Consider the following 7,621-nt stretch of genomic DNA (forward strand, 5'->3'; position numbering starts at 1 on the left):
AGGTAGAGACCAACCCAGATACTTTCAAGTTCAAAAGATCTAAGAAATTATTTGATAAGTTACTTTAAGTTTGATGGTTTAATTAACACAAACACATCTTTAGAGTTACCAACAGTAAATAAACAGACTTGTATTCTACCTGAGTTTGCTAACCAAATAAGTTATCTCTTATAAGATCTTACAGCCACAAAAAAATAAATAAATAAAATAATAGCCTAGGATAAAACTTACTTTGTCTAATGCCTAATAAAGCTTTGTAAGTAATCTGCACAAAATTGTTAAAAACAAGTAGATGAAATCTCAAGTTTTGGAGTAAATTTTTTAAATGTGGATCCAGGGGCCAAGTGCAGGCTGATCCAAGATGGGCCATTTTGGCAAAAAGATTGTTTTGGAGTTAAAAGAAACCAAAACCCAGCTGATTCAGGAAAAACTCTTTACCTCTCCCCTTAACTATCTGTCTGTAGAAGGAAGGGGACATTAGCCTACAGATTGCTCCTTCCCTAAGAAACTAAACTACACAACAGGACAAACATTGTTTTCCAAACATCCTGCTTGCCAATGGTCTCCCTCCTCTTTGTATCCCCAGCCCTGACCTTTCTCCTTATCTCAGGATGTCCTGTGAGCCTCATGTTGCCTGTCTTTGGAATTCCATGACAACATGGGTTCCCTGTATGTATGAAACTAAATTTGATTTTTCTTCTGCAACTGTTAGATTCTTAGCCCAACTTAAAGGGCAGAGGAAATTTTTCCTCCTGGTAACTAACAAAATTCAACCAAATAAATTTGGAGATCTAAGTGGCTTTCTGAAATGCTTCATGAATCAGGCAGGACCCCACTAAGCATATAGAGATGTGCATCCAGGAGTAGTACAAAATGGAAGACTTTATAGAAGGGGGTGTCCAGAGAGTTATTAGCAAAGGAAAAGGATTGCTCCTGGCAGTGCTCTTTCTAGGGGACAAAACATGGTTTCTACCTCACCTCTTTGAGGGACGGAGAGGACCCAAGTGGCAGACTCATTGGACTAGATTGAAAAATTCATGGCTGACAAGTTAATATTACATTGGTGGGGTAGGTGGAAACTGCAGTTAGGTTCTATATTAAGAACCACTTTGAGGGGCTCCTGGGTGGCTCAGTCAGTTGTCTGACTTTGGCTCAAAGTCAAGATCTCACGGTTTGTGGTTCAAGCACCGCGTTGGTCTCTGTGCTGACAACTCAGATCCTGGAGCCTGCTTCAGATTCTCAATCTCCCTATCTCTCTGTCCCTCTCCTGCTCATGTTCTGTCTCTCTCTGTCAAAAATACATAAACATTAAAAAAAAAAGAACCAGTTTGGGAACTTAGCTGAAATGACATTCTGGATTTAAAATGACTACTTTTGAAGGGTATTGCAAAGATTATAGAGGATAAGTTATATGGCAGTCAGCATACAATCCCTAGCATATAGCTACTATATTTTTCTTCATGATGTTCTGGTATTTAAGAGGGCCCTTATCATCAAAACACCCTTGTTAGGGTCATATCTTAAGATATATCACTGAAGATTTGAGAACTGTCAAACAGTCCAGAAATAATAGGACACATGACAAGCCCTTGAGGTCTGGGGAGGGAAAAGCACCTGAGGTCACAGGACCCAACAGAGATAGACAGAGGATTAGGGTCAGAAGGCCACAACTCTCTCAGCTGGAGCCATTCCAACACAGTGTCTCAGGTGTGCTCTCTGCTCAAGGTTGGATGGAGAATAAAGGACTAAGGTGCACTTGGAGTCTCTCAACCAAACCAGCTTCCATCATCATAGCTTTCTGCCCAGATTTTCCTTGCTTATTGGGTCCCCAAATGGGCATGATGCACTGAAAGAGGTCAATCGTGGGTAGATCTTTGGGCAAAATGCAATGCTGCCTCCTGGACTCACCTCAGTGAATCTTGCTCATCAGTGATCAAGCTGGTGTTCTTCCCCTCTTTTCTTGCGCATTCTCAGAAAAATAATCAGCAGGTCAAAAACTACTTCCTCCACTTCTAGTGGATTCACTCTCCAAACTGGACTTGTCAGAAAACATGAGTCAACAGTTGCCTTAAAATTTCAGTGTCTAGGTCTTGACCTATTTGTAATCTAATGGAAAAGGTAGTGGGTTTTTGTGCAAATACAGAGTATGTGGATGTTTAATTATCAAGTGGAACAACTAACCAAACCAGCGACCTGGCTCGTGAGCAATAGTGTCACATGTTGCTTACATGGTCGTCCTGGGGATGGGACAGGAATGCCTCATTTCCCTGGCTTGTCTCCCCCCATTAGAGCTTTCATGAACAACTTGGCAGGGGCTGTTTTTAAGGATTCTCAGAGGGACCTTGGCCATTGTCCTCCCAACAATTTCTTCTGTTTTTTAATTAAAAAAAAAAAAAACAAGTAGGGAGCAACCTGGGAGAAGGAGGGCCAAGATGGCGAAAGCAGCAGAGTCTTTGGGAGAGCCAGGGACAACGTGGCCCAGGCCCCTGTTTGCAGGCCTTTCTGATATATCCATCTCACAAGACATCCTCGTGGAAGGAGAATTCACCATTCCTATGAGATCTCACATTCGGGAATTTGACAGCTCCACGTTAAATGAATCTGTTCAGAATACTATTATGCGTGATCTAAAAGCTGTTGGGAAAAAATTCATGCATGTTTTGTACCCAAGAAAAAGTAATAGTCTTTTGAGAGATTGGGATTTATGGGGGCCTTTGATCCTTTGTGTGACACTTGCATTAATGCTTCAAAGAAGCTCTGTAGATAGTGAAAAGGATGGAGGGCCCCAGTTTGCCGAAGTCTTTGTCATTGTCTGGTTTGGTGCAGTTACCACCACCCTCAACTGAAAACTTCTTGAAGGAAACTTATCTTTTTTCCAGAGCCTCTGTGTGCTGGGTTACCATATACTTCCCTTAACAGTGTCAATGCTGGTTTGCCAGTTGGTCCTTTTGGCCGAGCAGGGACCAATAAACTTCATGGCCCGGCTTTTTGTGGTGATTGTGATGTTTGCCTGGTCTATAGCAGCCTCTACAGCTTTTCTTGCCGATAGCCAGCCTCCAAACCGCAAAGCCCTCGCCATTTATCCTGTTTTCTTGTTCTAGTTTGTCATCAATTGGATGATTCTCACCTTCACTCCCAAGTAAATCAGGAAATGGAAATTAAAAGCCAGTGAATTGAAAGCTCATCTGAAGGATACAATTCACCATGGAGCTTTGCCTCTGGCCCTCTTTTGTCTAATTTTGGAGATATTTTGAGATGAAATGGGAGCCATAAAGCACCATCGCCACTTATATAAGGAACTGATGTTTGAAAAGTTGTCCTTTTCCTCTTAATGTCATTTCTTGAAAATACATAGTATACACAGTATAGTGCTGCCTTAAGGCATGATAGGGTCACTGTGGTCCATTTGAGTGACAACCAATGATTTAGAAAGCACATGGATACATCCTGCAAGTTGAGTAGAATTAGTAAGTGTATTTTCAGTTTTGAGAATACCAGTTCAGGTGTAGCTCTTAAATACATTGCCTTATGCCTATTAGAATATGCCTCTCTCTTCATAAATAAGAATGGATAGTCTGTATCCATTTTCTTTTATTTCTCTCTTAGGCTTAAAAAGGCAATGACAGAGGTTGGGAAGCGGTTTCATAACTGGGTAGGAGAAAACATGCATTCACCGGTGTTCAGATTTTGACAGGGGAAAATTCTACACTTGTTGCTTTTTTTTTTAATCTTTTTTAACATTTATTTAATTTTGAGACAGAGAGAGACAGAGCATGAACAGGGGAGGGTCAGAGAGAGAGGGAGACACAGAATCCGAAACAGGCTCCAGGCTCTGAGTGGTCAGCACAGAGCCTGACGCGGGGCTTGAACTCACGGATGGGACCGTGAGATCATGACCTGAGCCGAAGTCGGACACTCAACCGACTGAGCCACCCAGGCGCCCCTACTTTTTTAAAAAGCAAAGGGCAGCTAAAGAATTGGCTTCTTTAGTCTTTCCATATAGTCACCTTTCTGCCATGCTTAACAGCACCTCAGTGACACTCTAATTTTTAATCTTACCCCCCCTAGCTCTGAATATGCAAACTGTTTGCAGTTACCATATAATTTTCCTTTGATTAAAGCTCTCCGTGGACCAGTGCTTGAACTTATCCAGGTGGAAGACCTTAGTCCTTCATTCATATTATCATGTGGGCACTTTCTTCTTAACAGTAGGAGGTAGTTTGGATACAGCATAACTCTAAAGAATTATTCTGCGTAGTCTGGCCTCTAACTAGAAAGTAAAGCTAAATCAGAAGCCTGCACTTAACCATGTGAACACGGAGGGATTTAGTGTTCTGATGGCTGGTTCACAGAACAGCTAGATGCTTAGAGCATGACGTAGGATGAGTTAGGTTTACAGCTGCCACCTTTTCATAGTGGGCTTAGCAGTTTTTCATTAGGTGTGCTTGTCGGATTGGGGAATAGCAATATATTTTCTTGGTTTTAGACTTTATTTGTAAATCTAATTAACTCTTCTTTAGACAAGTACTTTTTTTGCACATGTGCACCTGCTTGTATTATCAGCTATTTATACACACAAGTGTGAGGGCTTTTCAGGGAGCAGAGTGTCTGGAAAGGCTGATTTCTAAGCTAAACTGGGCTCCTTTAAGGTAATATGAGCTACTGCCTTCTATAAATTGCCCATTGAAGAACTCTTAGTAGACAAAAGATTGGGAGTCAGGCAGACAACATCCACTGTATATACAGTTACTTATAAAAATAGGAATTTATTCCACATTTTTTCTTTACCATGGAATTTAAATATTTATTCATTTTGTATCTAAAGACTATCTACACATAGATATATAATTTTAAAAACACACTTTCTCCATTCTCAGCTTAACTAAGAACAATACTAGGACAAATGGGTTCCTGGAGTGATAATAAATTACAAAGCATTACAAAGTTGGTCGCCTCTGTCCCAGCCTTGTCCAGAGTTTTTGGTTATATCTTTATTTCAGCTTCCCTTCTAAATTTCAAAATAAACCTGTGAGCACAAAGCCAATGTTTCAGTCTTAAAGTGGTAAAGAAAATATTTTGAAACTGGTTCTAATTGGTCCAAAAGTATCATCCATTTCCATTGTCTGAAATTTTCTAACTTCTTACCAAAAACATCTCTCTTCCAAAGTTATTTCATACTCTGTCACAATGGTTATAATGTAAAATTTAAAAAAATAATACTGTTTCTCAAAAGGGAATTATCTGCTGAATTTTATTCAGGCTAAATATTTTGGTCAGGAATTTTTAGGGCCACAAATGAAGTAGGGGTTGTGTGGGGGGTGGGTGGCGGGGGTTATACATATTGGTTGTTAAGGCAGCTTGTTCTGTATATTAACCTGTTGCTCTTTGGTGACTTCAAGAATGGTTTTATTTGATTTAAATGAAGGTGGGTAAAATGGAGATTATCTTTCTCAAAATGAATGATCCATTTTATGGCATAAATTATATTTTCTTAATATACGCAAAAAAAGTGCATTGCTTTCTGTAGCAGAAGACCTGATTATCTGGAAGTTGTAACCCTCAACACAGCTTTCCCTGATTTGCTGCAAAGGCACATGGCTAATTATAGAAAAAAAGACTAGAAGAGAAGGGGATTTTAACAAAGGAAACCCTCTTCCAAGAACTGGGAATTTTCATGCTTTAGATGAAACTCAGGTGTGTGAGCATCATTACCAAATGTGGTGGATCATTGCCGAGTGTGGTGCATCACTGTCGTGGCTTGTCATTTGCTGCTCCTGCTTCTGAGATTGAGCCTCCACTGTCATATTCTTTAGCAATAGGAAGGGTAAAGACTGGATTTAATCGTTGTTCAAATTATAAAAACTCAACTGATGCAAACATATTTGAATGTGCCATGTAGTCATAAATGTCAGCCATACCATTAATTTTCAAGTCTTTTGCATTTTAAAAGGCTTATTACATGAATTCAATTGGATCTTTTTATTTTGATGGGGTTTTGTTTTGTTGGGAAAGGTGGGCTTGTCACAGAGCATGGGACTGGTAAGCATTTAACTGTTTACTATATTTGTCTTTTTATAAAGTATTCCCCAGATGTGATGAGAAGGTTAGCAAGCCTTTGTATTTGAAGATTTAATTGTACACTTTTTTTTAATTTTTTTTTTTACCTTTTTTTTTATTTATTTATTTTTGGGACAGAGAGAGACAGAGCATGAACGGGGGAGGGGCAGAGAGAGAGGGAGACACAGAATCGGAAACAGGCTCCAGGCTCCGAGCCAACAGCCCAGAGCCTGACGCGGGGCTCGAACTCACGGACCGCGAGATCATGACCTGGCTGAAGTCGGACGCTTAACCGACTGCGCCACCCAGGCGCCCCTAATTGTACACTTTTTATAAGCTAACTACTTACTGTACCTGGACTTCCTGTTTATTCCTGGAGATGAAAATGAAAATCTCCTGTCATTTCAAATCTTTGGGTCATCAAGTCATTGAAATGTATCTAAATGCTATCATGATATGATCAGACATCCATTGCATGCAGCTGTTTTATTCCAGGTAAAATACTGACATTGTTACTCTTCATTAGACTGTTAATTTCTGAGACAATTTGGATAGAAATAAATGTGTGAATGTTAAAAAATAAAAAATTAAAAAACAAGTAATCACTTTGAAAATATGACAAAGTTCTGGTAAGTGAGATTAAAAAAAAAAAAAAAAGCATCCAAAATTCCAGTCTACTTCCTTGTGGCCTCACGAAACCAGTAGACAACTGGGATTTATGGCTCACTCAAGGAATACTCTGTTTTGACTGATGGCCTTTGATCATCATAATAACCTTTATCTTATCTTACAGATGAATGAACTAAAGCTTAGAGAGGTTTGGGATCTTCCTTAACAAGCAAGCAGGGAGCCAGGATTTTATCTCAGGAGCTGTAAGCTATAATTCCAGACCAGAAAGCACTTAGCACCACAGGGCTGTGCCAGACCCAAGATGGAAGGCTGACAATCAGTGAAGATAATGGAAGAGAATTGCAAAGGACAATAGTTAATGTTTTATGCTGCAGCCAAGGGACCTCACACCTTCCCCACCACCTCCCCAAAATCAGTACCCTAGGCACAGTCCCTAAAATGATGGTTTGGAGAATTGTTGCCAGGCATGGGAAGACAGTTGTAGAAATCAGAATCCAGTTGTTATGATGATCAGTACTAGAATCTACTATGTACAAAGCTGTGTCTGAAACATATAATCTCTCTATAATCATTTTTACCAAAGGTAGTCAAATTAATATTATCTGCAAAATAAGTCTAGTTTTGAAAAATACTTGGCCTGATTATTTACCTAAGTGCAGCAAGAATAGTGATTGACATATGATTTCATTCATATGTGGAACTTGAGAAATCACAACAAACAACATAAGGGGAGGGAAGGAAAAGTAAGATAACAACAGAGAGGAAGACAAACCATGAGACACTCTTATATACAGAGAACAAACTGAAGGCTCCTGGAGGGGAGGTAGGTAGGAGGGTGAGTTAAATGGGTAATAGGAAGTAAGGAGGGCACTTGTTGGGATAAGCACTGTTATATGTAAGTGATGAGTCATTCGGTTCTACTCCTGAAGCCAAG

The 7,621-nt window shown here is 39.9% G+C and overlaps 1 pseudogene; it reads left to right on the forward strand.

Annotated features, from left to right (window-relative positions):
* Positions 1-2,420: 2,420 nt before the first annotated feature.
* On the forward strand, positions 2,421-3,143 carry LOC125909795 (protein YIPF6-like; annotated as a pseudogene).
* Positions 3,144-7,621: the final 4,478 nt, after the last annotated feature.

This window comes from Panthera uncia, chromosome D4 (assembly GCF_023721935.1).
Source record: "Panthera uncia isolate 11264 chromosome D4, Puncia_PCG_1.0, whole genome shotgun sequence".
NCBI classification, from domain to species: domain Eukaryota; kingdom Metazoa; phylum Chordata; class Mammalia; order Carnivora; family Felidae; genus Panthera; species Panthera uncia.